We start from the raw sequence: 27483 nt of genomic DNA on the forward strand, positions 1-27483 counted from the left end.
AGGGGTATTGATCAGAAGAGATACATAGTTTGACTTAAATTTTAAATGGATCACTTAATTGTAAGGACAGTTTATAAGGCATTCTTAGGAATAATTGTAATGTAAAATGGAGACTAGACCCAGACAGTAGCATTGATGGTGCATAGTGGTCAAATTCTGGATTTAATTTGATCATAGAACTGACAGGATTTTACTGAGAGAAAAAGAGAAATTGAAGACAGTTCTAAAGATTTTGAAACTAGGAAGGATGCAGGTATCAAACTGGTGAAGCCTAGAAGTCTAGTTGAGGACAAATCAGGAATTTGGGTTCTGGTCATGCTGAATTTGCAGTGTATGCCAAACATTAACTGGTGTGTGAACATTTGTTTGTTGAGGTCCAAGGTTCCCACAGAAAGGTTTGGGGTGCAAGTATATGAATTTAAGAGTCTCTGGCACTTAGGTGATTTGAAGCCACATCATAGGATACGATCACATGTGAGTAAATCTAAAGGCAAAGAGAGGAGGGTTGGGAGTTAAGCCTTTGGGAACCAAACATTATTTTGTCAGTTAGGAAGATATTGATGAACCAGTAAGAGATATGAGCAAGAACTGAGAAAAAGAACTGATTTCTGAGAATTGACGATTTAACTGTGGGAGTTATTGGGTATCTCAACAAGAGCTGTTTTGGTGCAGTATTGAGATCAGTAGTATGGTTAGATTAGATTATGGAGAGAATTAGGGAAAGAATTGGAGGCAATTAATATGGAAAATAGGATACTTGTGGCTGGCTGAAGTGTCTTTTTTCTTCTAGTCCACCAGATCTTATTTCTCAGCCATTCCCTAAGTTCTGTAGTTGGAATAACTGGTGACTTTTAGAATTAGGACCAGGACACCTCTTGGCTTTATGACTTTGGGCAAGTTAATTGCCTTACTTTACGTCAGATAGTACACATCTAAATATTTACTGAATGAAAAATATAAATATCATACATAAACTACACTGTAATTCCCCCAACAAATACTTGCTTGACAGCTAACTCAGTATGGGATAAAGAACATGTTATTCAAAGATCTCTTATTAGTAACTTAAATTCTATGTCCTTACATAATGCTCATATTTTGTGTAATAGCTTTTGCTGTCTGGACACTTATTTCTTGTGGAATCAAGAGGGTTTTCTTATATAAAAAAATCCTGGGATTTGGGGATAATTTTCTTGTGGTATCTTGGCTTTCTTTTTATCAGTACTTTGTACAGAGCTCTAGTCAATAATAAATACTTGATTCTCATTTTAAAAATTTGGGTGATCATCTTAAATTTTGCAGTACTTTTTTATGAGTTAGAATTGTTTTAATGGTATCATTCAGCAATTACAGACCCCTACTATTTATATAGCTAGAAATATACTTCATTTTCTTTTTAAATTTCATCTTTATATTCAATTGAATGCTACAACTTAGTTAAGAAAGACTTCTGCTTATTAAATATTTGGAGTTTAATTTTAATCAGTATCAATGAGCTTTTTAAGCTCTTTAATCTGTATTTTCAGATGTATAGAATAGAAGCTCCTTTAGGGGAGTTACTGCCCACTCATCCTCTGTCCAGGGAGGGACTTCCCTAAGCAAACCCTGAGTTTGAACTTGGAGTCTTAGAATTGCTAGGCAAGTACTCTACCACTTGAACCATGCCCCTAAGTCCTTTTGCTCCCCCAGCCAAATCCCTTTGCTTTTTAGATAGGCTCTTTCACTTTTGCCCCACCACCTTCAAACAAGTCTTTCTACCTCTGACCTCAGAGAGACTGGAATTTTAACATGCTTGGCTTGTTTGGAGATGGGTTCTCCCTAATTTCTTGCCTGGTCTAGCCTCAAATCTGCAGTTCTCCTATCTCTGCCTCCCAAGTTGCTGGGATTTCAGGCCTGTGTCATCATGTCCAGTTTAATTAGTAATTTAATAGAATTTGTTTCATGTCATATCCTATTTAAAACTAAAGTAAGATTAAGATTCACTCATAACTTATACAGTGTTTCTAATTACCATCATCCAGCAACTGCAATCTCATTGTAATCAGGCATGTTGCAAAAGCAAAGATTTGCCATATTTCACATCATATGCATAAAACATGGGTGCCTATTTTATTACGAACAAGGCAGTGGGCATTAGCTGGATATGGCTCCACAGTAAACTAATAGAATTTGTGTTTTTAGTATTAAAGAGCCTAAGACCAAAAATTAGATGAATGATATGTCATAGGGTAAACAGCATCATTGATCCGGAAAAGAAGGTGGTATTAAAATAAGAGCAAACACTAGAATTTGAAAAGGGAGAAATTTCCTTAAACAAATTCTGGAATATACATAACTCCTATATATATAAAAGGCACAAGAATTTTAAACACCTACATGGCATTATATTGTGGTATATGTAGAAAAGTAGCCAAAATGAGTTAAGACCAGAAGGAAGAACATCACTGATGTCATTTGCTGGGAATCTGGACAAACCATGGGGAAATCTTCAAGGAAGACAGAATCTATTTCTAGCCAATTTAAGAACTTTATTCACAATATTAAACCATATTGGAGCCAGGTGCTAGTGCTTCACACCTGTTTCTAGCTACTTAGAAGGCTAAGATCCAAGGATCTCAGTTCCAAGTCAGCCCAGGCAGAAAATTTCCCGAGCCTCTCATCTCCAGTTAAACACAGAAAGTGAAGCTATGACTCAAGTGGTAGAGTGCTACTAGCCTTGAGAAAAAAGCTAAAGGACAGAGTCCAGGCCCTGAGTTCAAACCCCAGCACTGGCACAGAAAAACTGTATTAGGATAAGATAGCTATTTCATGATCAATTGAATGTATACTTCACAAAGAAAGCTTTGACGTATGGAATCTCAAAAGGAATTGCAAGTTTTGTCAGCAGTTGTTTTCAGTGACCACATTTTAACAGATTAAAGATTAGTATTTAGGATCTTTTTTGATGTTATGTACTATATTATGTTTAATGGTGATAAAATTTGACTTTTGAAAGTTACATATTTGAAGGAAATCTGGAAATTGTGGTTTCTGCTTTAGCTTAATTATATCTTATGTCCATATGAATCTTTTTATCTATAGTAGGAAATAGACTTCTGGGTTTAAATGAAAGCATGTTAGACATTTGATAAAAGTTCAAATAACTGCTATGTTCTATTGTAGATTTTATAATAGTTACAGAATTAATGTTGACTTTTTGTATCACATCTTGAGGTAGTTATTGTGAAAAGCTTCATAATTTTCAACAATAATGACATCTTTCAAAATGTCACTAGAATATTTTGTTTTGACTTCTTCAAAAATCTGCAGAATATTCTTTATACCTTCATTTGTAATTTTTAAGTCAGTTTTGAATTTAACAATAATCATTTGGAACTAAATTTGATTGCCAAATTAAGTTAGCAAGCTTTGGCCAATACATTTTGTATTGATAAAGAGATGTTAAGCCAGCTCAAGCTGTAGTTCTAGCTACTTGGGAGGAAGTCATCAGGGGACATAGTTTAAGGACAAATGACTAGGAATGGTGGTGTGTGCCTGTTGTCTCAGCAAAAATAGTAGTATCAAAGTCTAGATAGTTCAACAAAAGGCTACCAAACAGCCAACATAAAAACAGCTGGGAGAGTGGCTCCAAGAGGTAGTGTGCCTGCTTAACAAATATGAGATCCTCAGTTTAAACTCCTCAGTTAAAAAAAATCAATATAAATTTCATGTAGGCGCATAGCTTGAGGATTGTTCCAGAGAATAGTCTTAGAGAAGTTTTGAGTAATAGCTCTATCAGGTAAAATTTTAGCCTTACCAGGTAATGGAATATATTAAGTAAATCACCTTAGGGGAAAATACGGAAATGCACAAATACAAATATAAAAGGTAATATCTCCATCTTGTGGTCTTCTTTGGATATTACCATTAAAAACACGAAGGTGTTGTATTTTTACAACTGTAGGCATAAATAAGAATGAAATATGAGACAGGTGAAAACAAAATACAAGTCAGAGATTTCTTACAATACTTTGCAAGAATATTCTAGGATTGAGCTTTCCAGTTAATGTATTGGAATGCAGGTGTGCTGACACAGCAATACTTGGCTCTCATAGAAGCAAAACTGTTGTTTAGTTTGGGCCAGGGAATCATGCTAAAGAAAAAAATCCAAAAGTGTTTGAATTAGCATCTGGTAGTTACTTAATTACTCAGTCTTTTTTTTTTTTTTGGCCAGTCCTGGGGCTTGGACTCAGGGCCTGAGCACTGTCCCTGGCTTCTTTTTGCTCAAGGCTAGCACTCTGCCACTTAAGGCACAGCGCCACTTCTGGCCGTTTTCTGTATATGTGGTGCTGGGGAATCGAACCCAGGGCCTCAGGTATACGAGGCAGGCACTCTTGCCATTAGGCCATATCCCCAGCCCCTAATTACTCAGTCTTAATGGCATGATGATAATTATGTGTTACCTTCATTTGCAATAACTCAGAGGAATAGTTGTTACTACATATCTGTCTCACCTTTCATATCAACTGCAGATGTAAAATTAATGCACCTGCAAAAATTGATCTGTACTGGACAGAAAGAGACTTGTTATTATTCCTAAAAAGTACAGTATGGTAACTATATAGCATTTACAATGTATTAGGTAATTTAATCTACTTAAGGAATTTGGGAAGATGTATATTAAGTTACATGCAAATACTACTCTATTTTGGTATATATAGGGGTTCTGGTACTATAAATAATCTATAACCTTCTCTATGACTTATAAATGACTTTGCAGTAAATAAATATGCAAATTCTAGGTAGCATAGAGGAGTGTTTTGTGACAGTGGGACACAGGAGAAATAGTTCACTTATAAATCTTAACAGATATATCAGGTTTGACCAGGTACAGATGTTTTAGATCATATGTGATATATATGTGTGTGTGTGTGTATATATATATATGATGCAAGCTATAGATGTTATTAAAGTTTCTAGAAGTTGCATTTTTTAAGTTTTTTATTATTACTGTAAAGGTGATGTTCAGAGGAGTTACGGTTACATAAGTAAGGTAAAGAATACATTCTTTTTTAACAGTGTCACCCCTTCCATTGCTTTCTCCCAGTTTTTCCTTTCTATCTCCATGCACAAGTTATAAACTTCATTTTCAACATAGTGTCTAGTAGTACTACTGTTGCATTTGTTCACCCTTTGTCCCTCCATTTTTGTGCTGCCCTTTACCCTCCCAAAGACAGATAGAACAAGCAAGATGAAAAGAAAACAAAAGGGTTGGTGATGTGACTTAGTGGGAGATTGCTAGCTTAGCATGCATGCATGAAGCCTTGTACCTCAGTACCACATAAACAGAAAAGGCCCGGAAGTGGTACTGTGGCTCAAGTGGTAGAGTGTTAGCATTGAGCAAAACAAGCTCAGGGACACTGAATAGGCCCCCAGTTCAAGCCCTAGGATGCCATAAAAGGAAAAAAAAAAAAAGGAAAAGAAAACTAAAACAACAGAGAAAAAGTTGCCATTTCTTGGAGTTCATTTCAATAAATATTATATGGTCTATGTGCCTCTGCACATAGACCCCTTTGTATTCCTCCCCTAAGTAGAAGTCTTAAAGAGCAAAAAATAAAACATACGGCTTAATTTGTTTAACCCAGTACAGAAAAACTATTTCAACCAGTAATCACATTTTAATTATTTTTGTACTACTACTGGGATTTGCACCTAGGTCTTAGGTTCTGCCCTTTGGCTTTTTTGCTCAAGGCATTGAGGCTCTTATCACTTGAGCGCCACTCTCCTGCCTTTTTGGTGCTTAATTGGAATTAAGTCTCATGGGGCTGAAATTGGGATTCTTAGATCTCAGCCTCTTTGAGTAGCTAATATTACAGGCGTTAGTCATTGGTCCTGGGACAATTTATTTTTAATTTACTTTTTTTTAATTTACTTTATTTTTTCTTCTCTTCCTTGCATTCTCCCTTTCCTCCCTCTCTCCCTTCTTCCTTCCCTTCCTTTCCCTTCTTCCCTCTTTCCTTCTTCCTTCTTACCATGCAGCGCAAAGCTTTTAGAATATGTTAGTCAAGAACTGTGCCATAGGGCTGGGGAATGTGGCTTAGTGGTAGAGTGCTTGCCTAGCATACATGAAGCCCTGGGTTCGATTCCTCAGCACCACATATACAGAAAAGCTGGAAGTGGCGCTGTGGCTCAAGTGGTAGGAGGCTAGCCTTAAGCAGAAAGAAGCCAGGGACAGTGCTCAGGCCCTGAGTCCAAGGCCCAAGACTGGCAAAAAAAAAAAAGAATTATGCCACTGAGTGACATCTCTAGCCTTTGTTGTTGCTTTTTTTTTTTTAAATCATTTTTTGAAAATTGTTATTGTAAAGGTGATTTACAGAGATATTATACTTACATAAGTCAGGTAGTGAATACCTTTCTTTTTGAACAGTGTCACCTCTTGCATTTCTCCTAGTTTTTACCTCCCAACGCCCCCCCCCCGCCACAAGTTCATATTCAACCATAGTGTCTAGTGAGTATCACTGCTGCATTATTAGTTCATCCTTTTCCCACCATTTCTGTGTTCCTTTTACCCTCCCCAAGACAGATAAACTTATATACAAGACAAAAGATACAGAAATAAAAAACAACTGAGGAGGGGAAAAAAGCAAAATAACAACAACAACAAAGAACCTCCTTTCTATTCCTTGGAGTTCATTTTGAAACACATCATTTTCTGTGATCATATGCACTCAGCTATTGAGCTTTTGTGATCTTCTAAGAATATCCTCCTTTGGTCTCACTGTGTCAGTGTCCAGAGGCTTGTATAATTTCTCATGTCCAAGTATACTTTTTTTTTTTTGTCTTTTACTATCCAGTGTGTTTACTTTAGATTACAGCCCTTGGTTTTAGAAACAGTTTTTCCTGTATACAGAGGCTTCCCTCAGATTTGTGATTCTGCTGTGTCCACTTCCCCAGGCATGAGGTTACTGGTGTGCACCTCCATGAGTAGCTTAGAAATACTATCAGTAAGAGAGCCTGGGATGGTAGCTCTGGTGGGATGGTAGCTCAGTGGGTATTTGTCTAGCATCTTCAAGGCCCTGGGCTCCATCTCTAGCTCCACACAGATAAAACACTAATGAGAGATTTCACATTGTAGCTAATTTTTACCAAGTCTTTAAAAATCTGATTGTATTTTACATTTATGCTTCCAGCATACTTCATTTCAGATGTTAAATTTCATTCAAAATCCTTAATCTTCATTCCAGTTTCATAAAATGTACACCCAATAAGTATATTCAACTCAAGCCTGAAGATTGAATGTGTTTTAAACTTTAATATAAATTATTTAAAACTAAAAAATTAGCATCTCAGTTTAGCTCATTTTAAGTGTGTGTATATATATATAGTTAATGAATATTGGATAGCACGCATGGATATATAATTAACATTTTTGTGTTGTGCCAGTATAATTAAGTATTTTGGGGTAAGGTCACTGGTTACTGTTTCTATTTTGTGAGGGGCATAGTACTCTGTGTGTGTGTGTGTATGTATGTATTTCCATGTGTATAGGTGTATAGTTTTGTTGTCTATTTTTTGAGGGGAGTGTGCATTCCAATTCAAATATCATCTTCCTAGTTATTGGTACATTTCCTCCATGCTTCTTTTGTTCTATAAAGGCTATAGACTTTGTAACCATGGTTGTCTGAACTTCATGTATAGCCCTGTCTGTGAAGGGTGCCTTTCATTAGTCAGTTTAATTCCAATGGATCCTTTGCTGTTGCTGACTCACCTGTTACATTTATGATTCTATAAGTGTTTAATATTTTAGATTCTTTACTTATGCTCGGATGAAGAAATAACCATTGTTCTTGCTTTGGAATTTTAACTCCATGATTCCTATTTATTCTGAAACTCATCCAATATAATATATTGGTAGCTGTTAAATATTCTCTATGTTCTCAGCTATTATATATTTTGATTGTTTTAATGTCTTTATATGGCTTTCAAAAGAGATATCGAGATGCAGTTCTATTTGGGCCAGTCTGTTGGCTCTTCGTAATATCAACCAGGGATTCCAAAGTCATACTGTTTTACTGCCTGTCTTTGCCAAACCTCTTCATAGCTCCTAATGAGTACTAAATTCACTGAGTTATTAATGACAGTCTTTTGCCTTTTCCTTTTTATACTTTCATAAGCACCTGACAAAAAGTAGATCTTAATGCTGATAGTACTTTATACCTTCTAGCTACTAAATATAAAAGAAATTGCAGTGAGTCTAATATGGTCAAAAAATTCTATATTGAAGGGAAAACAAGAACAAAACAAAAGTTAAAGAACCATAATCCTGAAGTTGGAAAAGATCTCATTAATATCTGCTTCCTCATAAAGGAATCTCTTTTGTTGCATTCCCACTGGATAGATGTGCATCTAGACTGCTTGATTATGTCTAACAGTAGGGACTATGAAACAGCTTATTAAATTTTGGGATAATAGTACTCAGGGGAAATTTTATTCTGATGTTAAGCTGAAGTCATAATTCTTACATCTACTTTCAGTTTCATTTCTTGTTGTCTTTTTGTAATAACCTCAAGTACATGTTCAAATTATTTGTCCATAATGCCTTAAAATAAAATATACAAGAGAAATACTTATTTGTTGACTTTTTCACACAGTAGGATTATTAAAGAGAGACTAGATGACAGACAGGCACATACAATCTAAGGGAGGCTACTTACTTGTATCATTAGACATGTACTAAGTCTCCTTTAGAGAATCCCCTAGTCACAATAGCTAAAATGGTTCTGGAAGTACATTAAGCATGGTGAAATAATGGGGTCATCAAAGTCAGCACTAGGAAATCTCTGAAAGTTGAAAAAATAACATGTTTGGGGTGCATTACCTTTGATATCAATTACGCATGTTTCCAGAAGCCATTGTAGACTTTTAAAGCAGGGTCTCTGTGTACAGTTGTGTAGGATATGCATCTGCTTCAGTCTTACTATGATATAAAAAGTTTTAGGTTTTTGCATTTTTGGAAGAATTGAAATTCCCAGTTGTTTAAACTGTAAAATAGGACTGCTGTAGAGGGAATTTTAATTTTCAGTCATGTTGAGTAGGAGTTTCTCCTCTCTGTTCACCTCCCCTACATGGCCTCTTTACTCCTTTTCCTGACCCATGTAGATAAAGAGCTAGGTCATATGTAGGCAGCTTAGGGCTCCCTCCTGAGGTTATATCGTGGCCATTGCAGATCCAGATGCCAAATCTGCAGATCCTTTGGCCTGTTTTTGACTGTGTAGCTAAAAAACCTTGCCTTGGATCATCTCAGATATATAATATTTTAGAAACTGTCTCTTTAGATAATACTTGCCTTGTCACTTTTTTCTCCATAGGTTCCATTGCAACCCTTGGTTTCAAGCATTAAGCATTGTCTTGTAGGATCATTTTATTTCTCATTACTCCATGGAATTCGAGTTACTTCAGCCTTCTTGTAGGCATGGAGTCCAGTAGGCCAATAACTTAAACCCTGTTTGTGGCTACAAGCTTCAGTTTTTCAAAAGAGATACTTAACTCGTTTATGATCATGAATGTGTTTTGTAACTTTTCGTCTTTAAATTTTAGTGTCACAAGTATGGAATGGGGTGTAGAGGAAGTTTCTTAAATATTTTAAGTGCTACTTTGATAATACAGCATGTTGAATAAATTTATTTTATAGTAATAATTATTATTAGTGTTGGTTTTCCAATCTAAGAACTTTTTACCCATGACCATTCAGAAATATGGTCAAATCTATTTATAACAAAATAAAAGGCTTTTACTTAAGCATTACAATAATATTCCATTCTGTTCTTGTCCCTTTTTGGCTGTTGTTTCAGACTGTCCAAGACCGAGTGGTAGAAGAGGTAAATGATATCTATAAAATAATCATGCCCCACATATTTTGATTATATAATAAGTAGTGTATTATGTATTATAGTAACATTGATGTCCTGTTACTGGAGAGGCACAGAGAAGACCTATGTTATCTTTAAGCTTAGAAAAGTACTCCAGATGGCAAGGTAGATACTAAAACTTTGTAAGTATCAGAAAAATCAGAGCAAGGAGAAAATTAATGGTTTTAAGATTACATCATATGCAGATAATTTTATGTTGAACCACTCACAAACATCTTCCAAAAGACTCTCTTTCTGGGACTAATGACCTTTTTTTTTTCTCTTCAGTCTTCAAAGATTCACAAACAAAGGACAATGAGAGTTATTTTCACTTAAAGCAGTTTTAATGGTCAACTTAATGATACAGCTTCATAGAATTAAGAATGGTCTTTAACTGATGCTTTAGGGTATTTTAAGAGTGTGTTGTTAGAATGTACTTGAGCTGATTTATTTTAAGGGATAAAAATGTATAGTTCAGGTTTATAGACGGTAGAAGATCATTTCAAATTATTTAAATATAATCAATTTATATACAATCTGAGAAACATTTGTAATTATATATGTTGAATATTGACATATGTTGACTTATTAATTAAGTCTCTAAAGACAGATTGAAGAGAATTGTGGTATATTTTTAAAGCACATTTTCACTTACAGACATTGTTGCCTTTAAATTTTTTTATTACTATAAAGTTGAGGTATAGAGGGGTTACAGTTACATAAGTCAGATAAAGAGTACAGTTCTCTTTGGACAATGTCACCCTTCCTCACTGTTTCCCAGTTTTCCCCTCCCATCCCCACTCACAAGTTGTACAGTACCGTTCATTTTCAACAGTGACTAGTGAGTACAACTGCTACACATTGTTGCCCTTCTAATGTCAATAACAATATTGTTGTAATACCAATCAGGTTTCTATCCTTTGTCTCTGTGACAGAATAGAATATGCAAAGCTACCTAGATGCTGTTATGAAATTCTGATAACAAAACCTAGTTTCATATTTGTGTATTCTTTAGTTCTTCTCATCACATTGCTAATAAGAATGTGAAATAATTATAGTAAAAAGAGAATAGTTGAGTCAAAATGACATAGTTTTGGTGTGATATATAATCACCTACAATGTTTGTTAGTCATTATACTTAATGTAAGTGAAAAATCAAAATAGCAACTTATATTCATATTTGATTATAATTTTGTATGAACTATATATACTTATATATGTATATACATGTGAACGAGAAACATGAACAGTGAAATTTTTAGTAGAATTTTATATAGGAGTGAATATTTCATTTAGAATTCCATTAATATTCCTGACATATACCCATGTAAATTATGAAAGAAGAGTGTTATATAATTAAGTCACAGTGAGATAAATGACTTGTTTCATGTTTATGAGGTAAACTATATACCTATTTTTAAGCTGCCTTTAACCTATAACCTATTGAAAATTGTAAGGAAATTAAGTGTGACAAATAATTTCAGAGTAAAATCTCATATGTCACATTTAATTTATAGAAATGTGTTTATTTTGTTATTTTAAAGGTAGTACAAAATAATTGCTAATCAGTGAATCAAAAATCATTCCATAATTTCATGTTAGTTTGAGTCAAAATTTATGATTTATGATCAACATTGAATAAAAGTGATTTATGATCCAAATAGTGAATAAAAGCAGCTGTCGATTTATGATCTATATTGGATAAAAGTGATTATAAATATACTCACAAAATAAGCTGTGGGTATAATTATACATTTTAGCAAATTATAAATTTTTTGGTGTCCTGGCCAAGAAAGCCCACTAATAGGTTTGAAATTGAGATTATAGTTTGGTACCTTGAATGTCTGCACTGTTTATCTGAATCCTTTTATATATACTATTATATCATTAGTTTAACTTTTCAAATACAGCAAGCCACACTGTTGGCTTTTGTAACCCTTTACGTCCTCTTAGCATTTATGGCTTGGCATTTATACTACTCAGTACTGTAGCCACTAGATAAATACGTAAGGCCATAGAGCTCTTGAAATGTGACAGATGTATGAATTTTACATGTATTTTAATACAAAATTACATTTGAAAAATAGAAAGAATATAAGATATTTTCCCATTAACCACAGTCTTATTACATGGCCTAAGTAAGACTACATTTCACTTTAACTGCTTATTTCACATAGGAATTAAGATGTGCTGTAAAAAAAAAAAAAAGAATAGATTTTGAGGGCTTAATATTAAGTGACATTTCTCAATATTTTTTTTCTCAATTTTAATATTGGCTACTTGCTGAAAAAGTAATATTTTTGATAAATTGCTTAAATATAACCTGAAATTTTTTGTTTTCCTTTTTAAAAGGTGACTACTAGAAAATATAAAGTTACACATGTGGCTTGCATTATGTTTCTAATGGACAGTATTGGTTTACTGCAGTAATGGGCAATTATGACATGCTCATGGCTCAGACCTGGTTTAGAACATTGAACTCCAAAATTAGGGAGTCCATAATATTGCTTAGAGGTACAAAAGATTACTGTTGAGTTTAGGAAGAAAACGTTAAAACTTCAAATTAATTTTTCTTAAAAACTTCATACTTTTTATATGTTTTTATCCCCTATTCCTTCTCTGTCTGCAAGTTAGTGAATAAGTAGAGAGATAAAATCTAAATATGAAAATTAAGCCTTTTTTCCTGATGAAGTATATGATCCGAAATATGGCCATAGTTTGAAAGTTGCTCTAAAATAAGAATGGGGAGAAGTAAAATGGAGATAAGGAAAAAGGTAGGACTTTGAGAATGATACACTAAAGTGCTCACCAAATCTCCCCCAAATAAAACTTGACAAAATTGTCAAAAACAGTCATCTCAGGACACTGAAAATTGACCAAAGACATACAGAAAATTGATAAAATTAGTTCAACCACCATGAATTAGGGAGCTCAGTAAGATAAGTGGGATTGTTGTAGTATAACATTGAATCCATCCAAGTCTATCTGTGACCATTTTGTCAGGAATGCAAGATGTGAGAACAGCAGTTAGACTGCTAGAAGAGACTGATTGGATTTTTAATAAAAGTTAAAACATTTACTGTAGTTGGTAATAGTAGGTGTTTTAGTGACAAATTGGGAGGGTAAAGATCACAGTCTGCCCGAGGTTTTTAGCCTGAATGGGGCAAACAGTACCCCAGTGGACTAACCAGAAAATTAAGAGATACCCAGAGAATGAGATAGCCATAGTCAACATTAGTAAGATCCAATGTATCTCGGATATGTTGGAAGAAAGGAGATACATACATACATATATGTATATATACACACATATATATGTATACAAGGATGTATTCACACTCACAGGAATAGAGAGCACTCTAGTTGTTCATACAGTCTTGGCTGAATTTAGGCATTTAAAGAAGAGACAGGGGAGTCTACTAGAAGTTGAAGGCACTGGAAGACTTAGGTTGTGCCCGAAAGTTTTGATGTGTTCCCCATGTAACACATACAGTATATCCATTTAGTACAAATTCTGGCCAATGACTGGTGTATCACTAATCTGAGCTGATGTGGTGAGGTGAGCATATCTAGAAAGTCAGACTTAAAAATAAATAAAACAACAAAACACTTGAGCCCAAATTTCAGTGGCTGCACACATACTCCCAAGGCAAGTAATTAAAGGAAAACTGCACTAATAACTCCTAATTGGGGTTAAGAGAGTAAGAATCAGAACTTAAGTTTGCTCTGATATAATACCAAAATATCCAGTTGTCAACAAAGAGTATGATGCCTACAAAGGAAATATAACTCATCAGGAAAATGTAGAAATTACTGTTAAACAGGATCAGATATTGTATTTAGCAGTATGCTATTCCAAGAAATAAAGGAAATATGCTTAAAGAAAAAAATGTAATGAGTGTTGCAGAAAAAAGAGAATGTCAATGAATATTTTAAAAATAAAAGATAAAATTTGGAGTTGAAATATATTTAATAAACAAATGAAAAACTAGATGGGATTAGTAACAGAGTTGAGATGATAGAAAAATCAATAAGAAATTGTTCAGTTTGTAAAGCAAGGAGAACAATGGGGAAAAAAACAGAAAGACCCTGTGGAACAAGTCATAAATACTTAGGTGATAAGCAAGATTTCAAATCAACTAAGCTTTTGTCTTTAGTGACTGAGGTGAAAAAAAAAAAAAAAAGAATCCCAAAGCAAGGAAGAGGGAAAATAAAAAAGAGCAGAGTTTAAATCAACAAAATATAAAACAAACTATTGGAAAAATCATTGAAAGCAAAGTTTGCCCTTTGAAGAGATTAACAAAATTTATAAAAAGAGAGACATGCCATGCATCAGCAGTTTATACCTGTAATCCTAGCTACCAGGAGGCTGAGATTGGAGGATTGTGGTTTGAAGTGAGGGCGGGGAGGGAAAAGGGGAGGGAGAGAGAGAAAAGATTTCCAACCCCAAAATGCATTACAGTGCATAACAGCTAGCCTACGGTATTTAAAAGGGTTACAAAAAGATACTGTAAACAACTTTGCTATTAAATTAGGCAGCTTAGGTTAAAATGACAAACTACCAAAACTGTAGACTGTTGTATTAAGTGGAAAATTAAATTTGTAATTAAAAATCTTCACCGGTGAATTCTATCAAATATGTAAGAAGAAATAATTAGAATCCCTCCCAAACTTCTAGAAAGTAGAAGTGATGCTTCCTAACCCATTTTATGAATCTAATCCTATACTAAAGCTATACATTGTAAGAAAACTGTGTGTCTTCATTAATAATGATGATAAAACTCTTTTCTCCAATTAACCACCCCCCCCAAAAAAAAAACAACACCTCAAACTGTAAGTGGAGCTATATAGCTCCAGTAGTTGATCCCTAGCCTTGAGCACAAAGCTCAGTGCCAGTACCCAGGATCTATGGGCATGAACACATAACATGCTAAGATAAAGGCTTGAATTTCAGGCTGGTGTTTAAGTACTAAGTATGGGATTTTACTTTTGTGCTTGAGGCTATTTCAAGGGAGTTGGAGGCCAGCAGTGTGGTTAGTATCCATTGTATTCACCTATCTGCAAGAAAAGTACCAATACACTTTGATTCATTCAAGAGAGCAGTTTTGTGGACAACTCTGCTTCTTTCTTGGCATTGGTCCCTTTACCTCTTTCTTTTTTTTTTTTTTTTTTGGCCAGTCCTGGGGCTTGGACTCAGGGCCTGAGCACTGTCCCGGGCTTCTTTTTGCTCAAGGCTAGCACTCTGCTACTTGAGCCACAGCGCCAGTTCTGTCCATTTTCTGTATATGTGGTGCTGGGGAATCGAACCCAGGGCCTCATGTATATGAGGTAGGCACTCTTGCCACTAGGCCATATCCCCAGCCCCCTTTACCTCTTTCTTGATGCTGCTCATTTTGCTTAGTTGCTTTTTCAGTGGTTGTGCTGTTATGGGGGGAAAAGAAATAGGGGAGCCTAGTGGGTGGCCTGCACCCACACAAATGCTAAGAGAAAGGTGGAGGCCACAAGGATCTTCTTTTCCTTTACCTGATGTTAAAAAATATCTGTTGGCATTTTTCTCATCCTTTGATTTGCATTTTAAAATTATTAATATGATTCAGTGATAAATAACAGGTAATGGGATGGTATTGGTGTCTGTGGAACTATGGCTAGTGAGGAAGAGATGTTGTTAGAATTAATGAATAAGCATTTATGACTTAGTTTGCCAGTGAACCATCACTTACTTTTGCTATTGGCCATACTTTATAGAAACAGTGCTTTTCACATAATGGCAACATTTCATGACAGGTCAGTCTTAAATATGAGTACACCTAACTAGTACATGACACTTTTCTAGGCTCTATAGAGTACATGGAAGATATGATCCTTGCTGTCAAATATGCATAGTTAAAAGATGACATGTAACTGTGTTTTGGAAGGAGAAAAATGAATCAGCAGTAAACCTTTCACTGTCCTAAAAATACATATTACCCTTCAAGATACTGTCTTTCTTATAAGTAATAAATTGTAATCATAGTTGTAACTGCTTATGCAGCTGCTGTAAGATTGGTTCAAGATTTATAGATCTATTCAGCAAATATTAGGATTTCTGTTGTTACATTTTTGCCCACAAATATATTACTCTTTCTTATATTTTCCTGTTTGTTCTAGAAGCAATTTGAGGTCAACTTAACATTAAAAAACAAAAGCAAAAAAACCTGTACGCTAAAAACTTGAATGGTAATCAATTCTTAGTTTAATAAAGGACATGTGTATTTGAGTTTCTGGATAACCTCTCTTCCTTTGAAAGTGTTTCTTAATTAAAACCAGATGAGTGTAGCAAAGAAGGTATTCAGAGCACTAAATAAAATGAATGTGCTTCATGGAATTTGCAGAATTCATCAATACATGTAACAATGATTTATAATTGCATTTGGTCCTAACACATATCAGTGTAGATCTAACAGAGGCACAGTAAGTAAGATGGCTAGTATAAAACACTAAGGTGAAAGGGTTAATTGGCCTTGCACAGTTCAATTTGCCACTCTAGTGGCACTTTCTGTTGTCTGTGTAAACAGAGTTGCTAAGTACTTTCCCACTAAGCTGCCACTCTTTTATTTATACAGTTGAGCTACCAATGAGGAATGGATCCGTTTACTAGTTGTTAGGCCTTTTCTCCTGCCTTTTCAGCCCAGTTCCTGCTTTTTCCTTTCAGCTGTTGCTACATACCTCCATAATCTTCCCTTTTTTGGTCTTTTTTTTTTTTTTAAGAACTTCTCTTTTTCTCTCTCATTCATTGATTTAAGCATGGATATTTGGTTCTACTGATCATTGTTCTTTCTTATCTCTACCTAACATTTTACCGGTTCACACCCCGGAACTTAGCAACCCCTTTAATATGCTTTTCAAATTTCATTTAAAAGAAATTTAAGAATTAAAACATCATACACGTACTTACATATGTGTGTGTATGTGTGTGTGTGAGAGAGAGAGAAAGAGAGTATTTCTTTAACCAGCCTTTACCTGTGTACCTCACTCTATTAACATTACAATATATACTTACATACTTCCAGGGTCTCCTGGCACTTGGCACAGGCTATGTTCCTATGCTGACTGTGTAGAAAGAGGAAGCAGAGTAAACCTACCCTAGATAACACCTCAGCCCCTACTCCCCACCCCCATGCCTAGTCTGTACTGTGAACACGAGACATGGGGTGGGGGAACAAAGAAGAAAGTATGGAGAGCAATCTTGACTAAATGACGTGTGCCAGCAATTATTCTTCAATAGGAGTTATGGTAGAAATAGTTCTTGATTAAAGCCAGTGGGTAATCATCAGTTCATATGGGCTGACCGTGCATGTAGACAGCATGATTAGAGAAAAAAATCTTGAAAAATATTTACGATAAGAGTTTTGGCTGATAGTTTTTATTCTACTGTCATCAAGGACCATACTAACTGTGCCTAAGAAAATAATTTAGGAAATAGTTTTGTGGGAGTAACAGTTCCATATTCCATTGTTATACAAGCTTGAAAATAAATCTTTGGTGTGTCAGCTTTAGAGATATTGACAAGAGAAAGTCCATCAGGATCTACAAAGGAAAACATTTATTATGGAAGGACAGAAACAAATACTTGAACAAGGTTGCAAGTATTTCTTCCCTCTTGAAAAATTTCAGATCCTCTGTTTAAAATGTTTTATCAGTCCCTCTTGTAATGGATAATCTTCTGTTTCTTCTGTTTACTTTTTCTGTTTACTTCCTGGTTCTGCTGCCACTACTATATATATATATATTGGCTTTTTAAGAAATTCCCAAATATTAAGAAATGAGAATTTTTGTTGTATTTTCCTACTGACTTCCTTTAAACAACTTAGGAAAGAACATAAGTGAGAGGATTAGTTGATAATTTAATTTTTAAATGCTATAATTTGGAGAGCCACAAAGAAAATTCACCTAATTCATGGTATTTATTTAATATAAATTATATTAATATGACTTGGAATTGGTGTGTATTTTTTTTTTACTGTTTGCAATGGGTTTGTTAACATTCATAGTTCCAACTGTTTTGAATTGCTCTTTGAGTCAGTTACTGATGTTCAGTTTTACCATATGCAATCTTTCTCTGTGCAGTATTCCCCAAGAGAATCGAGAACTATATGTGTTGAATTCTTTAGCCAAATTTGCAATTATAACTATTCCTCTGAGATTAGGTATTGGTAAGCCCCTTGTAAAGTTAAAATAAGTGGACAATGCATTTAGGATACCTGGCCTCCCAAACAGTCTTCTAGCTTAGCAACTTTATAATAAAAGTTGTAAGAGTTTGCCCATCTAATTTTCTGGTTGGTTGAAAGCTACAGTTGGCTACTACCATAGTACAGTATCTCAAGAAATCTATATCTAAATATGTCACTAGCCTGGAAAAATATAAAAATTGGAGGTATGTTTTCTACTGAATATGTATCTTTTTTTTTTTTTCAAATAATGCTAGGGATTGAACCCAGGGCTTCACATGTGCTTGACAAGCACTTTGCCACTGAGCTATCGTTTTCCATGTATCACTTTTTTTTTTTCTTTTTGTCAGTTACAGGGTTTGAACTCAGGTCCTGGGCACTGTCCCTGAACTTTTCTACAGTTCTACTTCTGGTTTTCTGGTGGTTAATTGGAGATAAGAGTCTCAAAACCCATAATGGCTTTGAACTGAGGTCCTCAGATCTCAGTTTCCTGAGTAGCTAACATTACAGGCAAGAGCTATCAGCACCTGGCTCATGTATCACTTTTGTACCATATAATATCCAAAGTCAAGCCATCATAACTTGAGGACCATCTGTATATTGTGTAAGGTTCTTTTTGAGACCTATTTTGAAAATGTTGCCAAATATCTTTCCCCACCTTTATTTTCTCTTATCAGTTGTTTAACATTTAGGAGTTAAGAATATTCCATTGTTGTCACTACGATTATTTTCCAAATCACGTTCTGAAAGTTTCATACTCACACATGGAACAGAAAACTGCCTCTTTATTAACACATAGTGTTACAACAGCAATTGTAGTAGCCAACAACTTTGAGAACTTGGGAGTGTGGGAGAAATGTTCAATTGAAAACAGTGTAGCTGGGCTGGGTATATAGCCTAGTGGCAAGAGTGCCTGCCTCGGATACACGAGGCCCTAGGTTCGATTCCCCAGCACCACATATACAGAAAACGGCCAGAAGCTGCGCTGTGGCTCAAGTGGCAGAGTGCTAGCCTTGAGCGGGAAGAAGCCAGGGACAGTGCTCAGGCCCTGAGTCCAAGGCCCAGGACTGGCCAAAAAAAAAAGAAAACAGTGTAGCTTTAATTTTAGGGTCATATATAAATAACATATACCCCCAAACTTGGCTTTATACTATAACAATGCATTGTAAGGCTTTATTGTTTCAGTGATGTTGCATATGTGAAGTTCAACTACAAAAAATTCCAGATTTTTTTGCTCAACCATTTACTGTCTAGCTTTATTCGTACTTTTTCCTTTCTCAGGTTACTGCTTGTGCCTAAGTAAAAGAATTAGATGTTTGAAGCTCTGAGTTCACATCTTGGTCTCTCTCTCTTCCTCTCTCTCTCTCTCTCTCTCGCTCTTGCTCTCTCTTAAACACACATACACACACACACACACACACACACACACACACACACACACGCTTTTTTTTTCTTTTTCCAGTCCTGGGCTTGGACTCAGGGCCTGAGTACTGTCACTGGCTTCTTTATGCTCAAGTCTAGCACTCTACCACTTGAGCCACAGCGCCACTTCTGGCCACTTTTTATTTATGTGGTTCTGGGGAATCAAACAAACGAAACAAAAAATACACCCAGACACACACACACACACACACACACACACACACACACACACCCTCCAAAACAAACAAACGAAACAAAAAATACACACAGACACACACAGACACACCCAGACACACACACCCAGACACACACACACACACACACACCCTCCAAAACTGAGGATCCAATTTAAAAGATTCCTCAGTAGTTATATCTAGAACAAGTTAAACAGAATAAGTAATGATAGGAGGAGATTCTTGTTGTTTTGTGCTGGTCCTGAGGCTTGAACTCAGTCCTGGGCACTGTCTCTGAGCTCCTTTTATTTTGAAGCTTGTACTCTCCCACTTGAGCCACAGTTTTTTTATGTTTAAATTGGATATAAGAGTCTTACCGACTTTCCTGCTCAGTCTGCCTTTGAACCTCCGTCTTCAGATCTCAGCCTCCTATAGCTAGGATTATAGGCATGAGCCACCAGCACCTGGCTTATCTTTACACTGGTCCTGGGGCTTGAACTCAGGGCCTGGGCTTTGTCCCTGAGTTTTTTGGCTCATGGCTAGCCCTCAACCACTTGAGACTCGGGTCTATTTCTGGCTTTTTGAAGGCTATTTGGAGATAAGAGTCTCACAGACTTTCCTGCCTAGGCTGACTTCGAACCACAATCCTCAAGTCTCAGCCTCCTTAGTAGCTAATATTACAGGCATAAGCCACTAGCGTCCAGCCATTCTTTTTGAGAGTTTTTTCTTTTTTTGTACTTGTACAGTGGCTTGAACTCGGGGCTTCACCCTCTCATTCTTGCTCACAGTTGATCTCTATTACTATGTCACATCTCTAGTCCATTTTTTTGCTGGACAGTTGGAAATGGAGTCTCACAAACTTTTCTGTCTGGACTAACTTTGAACCTGGATCCCCTAGGTATCAACCTCCTGAGTAATTAGGATCACAACCATGAGACACTGGTGCCCAGTGACATTGGAGGTTTTGATGTGATTGTGAGGACTCTGTCATTTCAAAGAAGAAATGTGGTAAACCAGATACAGCAAGAAACTTGCTCTTTTAACCATCTTTATGAGTGAACTTTGTTGGCATTAAGTACATAATATTTTTAACCATCACTACTCTATACTTTCATATACTTTTTATATCCTCAAACTGAAACTATGCCCATTAAACAATAACTTCCCAGTCCCTCTCTCTGTTCTTGTAACTTTATAATCTACTTAATCTTTATGAATCTACCTCTTTTAAATTCCATATTGCCCTTTTGTACATATATACACATACATATACACTAATTTATCTGTTGATTAACACTTAGGTTATTTTCACTTTTGATTATTGTGAATATCATTGCTTTGAACATTGATGGCCTAGTATCTGCTTATGTCCTTGATTGCCGTTCTCTTTCATAAATACCCCGAGTGAGAGTTGCTAGAACATACTGCAATTAAATATTCTACCTTTTTAAGATTATCACATCAGTTGCACCATTTTCCATACTTGCTAGTAATGAACAAGAATTCCATTTATTTCCATTTTTATAACAGCCATCCTAGGTGAGAAGTAGTACATCTTATAAGTTTTGTTTATACATTCCTAATAACTAATGATTTTGAATATCTTTGTTTGCTTAATGGTTATTCATATATCATCTTTGCAGAAGTGTCTGTTCAAAGCCTTTGCCCATTTTAAAATTAAACGTTTTGTTTTCAGTAGTAAGAATTCTTTATGTATTTGAAACATTAACTCCTTATCAGATACATGAATTGCAAATATTTTTCTCCTTCTGTAGTTGTGTTTACTTGCCTTTTTGTTTACTTTAGGTGGTGCTAGGAATTGGAACCACAAAGTCTTTCATGTGCTAGGCAAGTACTTTACTGTTGAGCTACATCCTTAACCCTTTAGCTAATTTTTTTCATAGTATATTATTTCAATTCCATTTCCTTTTCTGTCTAGTAACTTTTTTTTTTTTTTTTGGCCAGTCCTGGGCCTTGGACTCAGGGCCTGAGCACTGTCCCTGGCTTCTTCCCGCTCAAGGCTAGCACTCTGCCACTTGAGCCACAGCGCCGCTTCTGGCCGATTTCTGCATATGTGGTGCTGGGGAATCGAACCTAGGGCCTCGTGTATCCGAGGCAGGCACTCTTGCCACTAGGCTATATCCCCAGCCCCCAAGTCTAGTAACTTTTTAAAAAGTCATTTTCTAAGTGGTTACCTAGGTTTTTGTAAGTTAAACTAAGTTGTTCTAAGTTTAAGGTATTAGTTGCAATTACCAAGATACCCAAGATATCTACTTTTGATCTGAGTAGAATGGTTTTGACTAGATCCATTTTTCATTTTATTTTGGCTATGTGCTAAAAATATGACTACTGAGAGAAGATGCCAGGTCATGGCTACAGTTAGGAAATATGTTAGACTTTTAATAATCCAGACAAAAAATCATGACCCACTATGGTAATGGTAATGGTGTTAGTGTTCGGATTCTGAATGTATTTTTAATAGAACCAATGGGATTTGGTAGTGAATTGTTTGTGACTACGAGAAAGAACAGACAAGAGTGACAACCATTTTTCTTAAAAGATGAAGTTCCATTTGGAGATAGAATTCAAAATTTAGGATTTTTAAAAATAAAAAAATCAACGTTTTAAAAAAAAATACCACATTTTGGAGCAACTAAAGTATCTCAAAGACACTAACATTGGATATCAGAATATGTAATGGAGTTTGCTATAGAAAGACCCATTCCTCATATCTTCTATTTCTCCATCCAGTGACTAGTCTATTAAGAGTGGTGATCATTAACTACTGAAAGAGTATGAATTTTCAAAAAGGAAGGGGGTAGGGAGTTTAGTTATAATCATACTGTCCTTACCAGATGATGTAAATAAGCCTGTTAATAAATTTTAGAAAGAATTTCAACAGCACACTCTGTGTTTTAAAAAATGAAATAATTTAGGTTTTTGCTGTTAAATTTTGTAGTTATGTATTCTAGAAGAACATTATTTACTCCTTCCATTTATATGAAATATCCAAAAAGCATTAGGAATTTGGGTGTTACATATGTATACATTTTGTATGTTTAGTAATTCTCTGAACCTGGATTGTGGTTATTTCCTACAATTTTAAAATTTACTAAAATCACACTTAAAACAGGTGACTTTTTGTAAATTATGCTTCAATAAAGCTACTAAAATCATAGGAAGACACACTTTCAGATCCCAGTATAGTTTTAGTTTCAATTCCTTGTTTATAATTACTGGTATCAAAATACCTAATATGTTTTATATGTATTTTCAATATGCTGTTAAGTAGCATAGTTTGTATGAAAATTAATATTAAGGCCTAACTAAAAATATGTGATTGTCCAGGAGCAGGAAATACACATTCTGTTTTAATATGAAGAAAGTACTTGGCTTAGTGAAGGTATAATATAAAATAAAATATTTCTGCATGTATGCATACATAAAAGTGTATGCAGGTGTGTTTTTTTTAGATCTAGATATGTATCAAACTTGTAAATTTCTTCTATTAGGGAGTATTAAGTATGAAGAGACTAAGAAAAGAAAAAAGAGAAGGGCCTAAATAAAGTTACTCATGAAAGAGAAGAAGCTTAAATACATAAAAAATATTTACTTGCCAAGTTGATATATTAAAAATCATTGCAGAGATTTTTTTAAAGACTAGATTACACTAAATTAACTCATTGAGACTATAAACATTCCTTGAACCTAAACATTGAATTTATAAAGCAAAATGGACTTGCTATATATAATGATTAAATGAAAAAGATATGGTATGGTATGTGCAATTTAGTTTGCTGATGTTAAAAACAGGGAAGTGGGATAAGAGAAAGATCACAATACTAATATTAATGATACAGTTAAGTGAATAGAGAAGCCCTAATTTACTGTGATCTTATCTCCAATTAACCTGCAAGAAGCCATAAGGGGTAGTGTGGCTTCAAGTGATGGAGCTCCAATCTTGTGTGAAAAATCCAAATGACAGCATGAGCCCTGAGTTCAAGCCCCTAGTACTAACTCACATACACACACACAAATAGGTATCTCTAGTATTGTTTAAATTACTCAGTTTGCCAACTTTCGAGCTAATAAGTATTTTTTCAATCATACATATTTTTATCATGAATTTGTTATTTTCTGTTTTCATAAATACTTTGAAAGACAGTTTAGTAAATGAATTAGATGCTTGTCAAAGAGAGAGAAAGGGTTTTCCTAAATTTTTATTTTCAGAAATGTAGTTTAAAATACTATTTGATAAAAATTGAGTACAATGTATTAGTTTAAGTCCACATCACAAGTTAGATTCCAGTTTAGCCATTCAGTAAGTAACATATAATATATTTTAAATATACTCCACATAATAATTTTTTATAAATCAAAAACTTGATTGGAAAAATTTGTCCCAGTATGATGATGCATGCCTTTAGCCATTTAATTTAAGTCAAGGAGGGTCATGAATTCAAGATTAATCTGGACTAAATATAAATAGCAAAAGTCGGTCTCAGAATTTTTAATGCAATGCAAAAATATATAAATAAGTGATAACTCTTCTATTTTATCCGTCAGTTTCATTTTCCAGAGGTAACAGTTTCTAAGTACTTAGATAAAATTTGTATATGTCCATTATTTTCATGTTTGCCTGTATATAAACCTTGCATTATTAAATTTGCCCTTATCTTGTGGTTTTTAACTATAGCAACATCGTCCTTTTTAATTATAAGATTTAATATTAGGCACATTGGTTCATCATTTGTCTCCCTAATGTTACAAAATTATTGGTTTTCAGCTGGAGACACTTCCTCTCTATCAGGTACATTTGATTAAAGGAGACACTTTCCTAGAAGTATTTTTGATTATCCCAACTGGTGGCAGTGAGGCCACACTTTTTAGCATCTGATGCTAGAGTTTCTAAGTGTCCTACAATGTATAGAAAAGTTCCCCACACAAATAATTATCTGGCCCAAAATGTCTATAGGGTCAGGGTGGAGAAAATTTGCCTAACATAAAAGTGGTTCAAACTGAGGACCTGCCCAAGTGACTGTTTCATATGTATCACAGTCCCAACACTCTTTGTGGGTCAGTCCTAATGGGTCTGTTTCCTTGTCTATATAATGATAATAGTACCTTGTTTTATAGGGTCCTTGGAGGTTTATTTAAAAGTCTACATGTCAAACACTTAACAATCATTCTTGGCTGCTAAGAGAGATGTTGATCTTTGTGTTGTTAATTTAGCATGGAGTCTATACCTATAATCGAAGGTATAAAATTTTCAATTTCGCAGTCTATAAAAACAAGTATTTCAGTTAAAAAAATCTAACCAATAAAAAACATAAGTTTTCGTTTTACAAATAAATTTAGAGGACTATCCTATTAATAAACTTGTTAGCAGTTTTTTCAGATTGTATAAACATGGATTATGAGACCTACTGACTTAGTTGTGTATTCCTACATATATTTCACACACAAATAATTCCTTAAAATATTTACAGTTATGTATCAAGTTATGATGGTTCTCACATAGCGGCATATCATTTCATTGATCTTTTTTCCTAGATTCTGTAGTTACAATTTTTTCAAAGTTCTGACTTCTGTGACATAATTCAGAAAGCATGCTTATAAAAAGGAGCGAATTTAAATAATTTTGATATAAATTGAATTCCCCCTTGCCTTTTGTTAATACTCATTTCTCTTAATTTGCTTGTTAAATCTTTAATTCTAATTCTCTCCACTTGTAGGCTATTGGAGAAATTTAGGGATCCATTGTTAGAACAATTTCTAAAGAGGGTACAGTGAAAATGTCATTTTATTAAGCTCTATATGAATAAATAATAGAAGATGCTCTATTTAGTCACATCATAATTTAAAACTTTTAATAACTGTTAGGATGTACTACAAAATTTATTAGTCTTAAGTTATTTAACAGCCTTTTTCCCTGCCAGAGGTAATATTTGAAAATACAGCATTTAAGTATATTTCATTCAAGATATATTTTCCAAAATTTGAATAGGACAATAGGTAATATGGAAGGGAACTACAACTGAACTGAGAAAAGAGGGTGCATACATTTCCTGTTTTTCTTCGCTACCTTTCCTTTAAAAAAATTTTTTTAAGGTTCAGTTTTAGATTTTTACCACTTGATGGCAGTGATGGAGCTAGAGCTACCCTAAGAAGGTTAGGGCAAGAACTCATTATGAATAACAAAAGGAAAGATACAAAGGAAATCTTTGACATTTTAATATTATTCACATTTCTAGGTGATATTACTTATATTGCAAGTGACAGTAATAGGGGGAAAAGCCTCTAGATGGAGCTTCAGTACCTTGTAAAGAAGAACATTTGTTCTGTCTTTCTGAATACATGCTTTATATTATTTTACATAATATATTGAATCCTGAATGGACTTTCAAACATGTTTAAAGATAATTTTATTCAGTTGTAGTTAGTGAAATTAATTTACCAAATCTACTAATACTTTGAAAAAAAGACTGTCTTAAACTTCTGTTTCATTACTACTAGTATTCGTGGAGAACAGTATGTTACAGACATTTCTAAGAAATCAAATTAAAATTGATATTGCCTCATAATTGAACAGCCATTATATGTATTTTAAATCAGTATACCTGTCATCTTTCACATGTTTTTTCAAATTTTGCATTTCATAGGATTCTATAGTTTTGGGTGTGTGTGTGTGTGTGTGTGAGAGAGAGAGAGAGAGAGAGAGAGAGATACTGCCCTATGATTAAAATCAGCTGATAGAATCAACAGTAATTAAAAATACGGATGTTTTTGCTTAATAATTGGGCAATTTAAATACTCAATTTTAAGTACTTAATTTCTTATTAGTTACATGCATAGCTACATTAATAGTTTGTGTCTTTGTCAATTTAAGCTTCTGAAAGTTTTTGTCTATATAAACTTAAGTTTTTGAACTTAATTTCAGATTTTCAATATAATTGGATTCTAATGTAAAATGATAAAACTGTATAGTATCTATATAGTGTCAAGTTTCTTAGTTCTTTACCTGGACAAGGAAGAATATGTTAACTAGTTAAAAGGAGCTTTTATTGAGGTTTAATTTAGGTTTACCTAAATTTTGGTTTAAAAAAAAGTGATCTTTGGGGCTTGGAATGTGGCTTAGCAGTAGAGTGCTTGCCTAGCATGCATGAAACCCTGGGTTCTATTCCTCTGCACCACATACACAGAAAAAGCCGGAAGTGGCGCTGTGGTTCAAGTGGTACAGTGCTAGCCTTGAGCAAAAAAGAAGCCAAGGGAAGTGCCCAGGCCCTGAGTCCCAGGCCCCAGGTCTGGCAAAAAGAAAAAAAAAAGAATTATCTTTAGTTGTACAGAGGAGTTGCCATTTAACAAAGCAGTTTATGAATAGTATGCATCCTGATCAATGCCACCCCCTTCAACATTCTCACCTGTCTCGCCCAACCCACTTCTGCCCTCACTTTTCTTAATTTTGTAGGATATGTATTGAATTCTTGACTTCATTCTCCCCCTCTTCATTTGTCTGGCCTTCACCCCTTGGCCCCTTTTCAACTACCTGTTTCCTAGTGTTTATTTTATTGAATTTTGCCTTTCTAAGAGATTAGTTGTAAGAAATGATAGTCTTAACTATAATAGATTGTTAGTCTGTGTACAATTATGGCTAAAATAAAATTTAATTTTCACATTTATACTGGATATGGTTCAAGTTTAAACCTAAATGCAGTTGTTATTCATTAATATACTGATTCTCTCAATAAAATTTGTTAATATTTGTTTCATTGGCATTAGATGTAACCTTCAGAA

At 34.6% G+C, this 27483-nt stretch overlaps 1 protein-coding gene, 2 long non-coding RNA genes and 1 pseudogene across 3 annotated transcripts in view; 3 read left to right on the top strand and 1 right to left on the bottom strand.

Moving 5' to 3' along the window:
* Positions 1–27483, top strand: part of Dnajc1 (DnaJ heat shock protein family (Hsp40) member C1) — a 139205-nt gene that overhangs the window by 3719 nt on the left and 108003 nt on the right. The window lies entirely within an intron of this gene.
* On the top strand, positions 1026–21662 carry LOC125367347. The gene is made up of 3 exons (XR_007214049.1): positions 1026–1150; positions 3218–3222; positions 21629–21662. It is a non-coding gene; the product is annotated as an uncharacterized LOC125367347 (long non-coding RNA).
* On the bottom strand, positions 2863–25595 carry LOC125367348. The gene is made up of 3 exons (XR_007214050.1): positions 25583–25595; positions 12043–12047; positions 2863–3315 (listed from the first exon to the last, which is right to left on the bottom strand). It is a non-coding gene; the product is annotated as an uncharacterized LOC125367348 (long non-coding RNA).
* On the top strand, positions 16937–17076 carry LOC125367381 (annotated as a pseudogene).

This window comes from Perognathus longimembris, chromosome 18 (genome assembly GCF_023159225.1).
Source record: "Perognathus longimembris pacificus isolate PPM17 chromosome 18, ASM2315922v1, whole genome shotgun sequence".
Taxonomy (NCBI): Eukaryota; Metazoa; Chordata; class Mammalia; order Rodentia; family Heteromyidae; genus Perognathus; species Perognathus longimembris.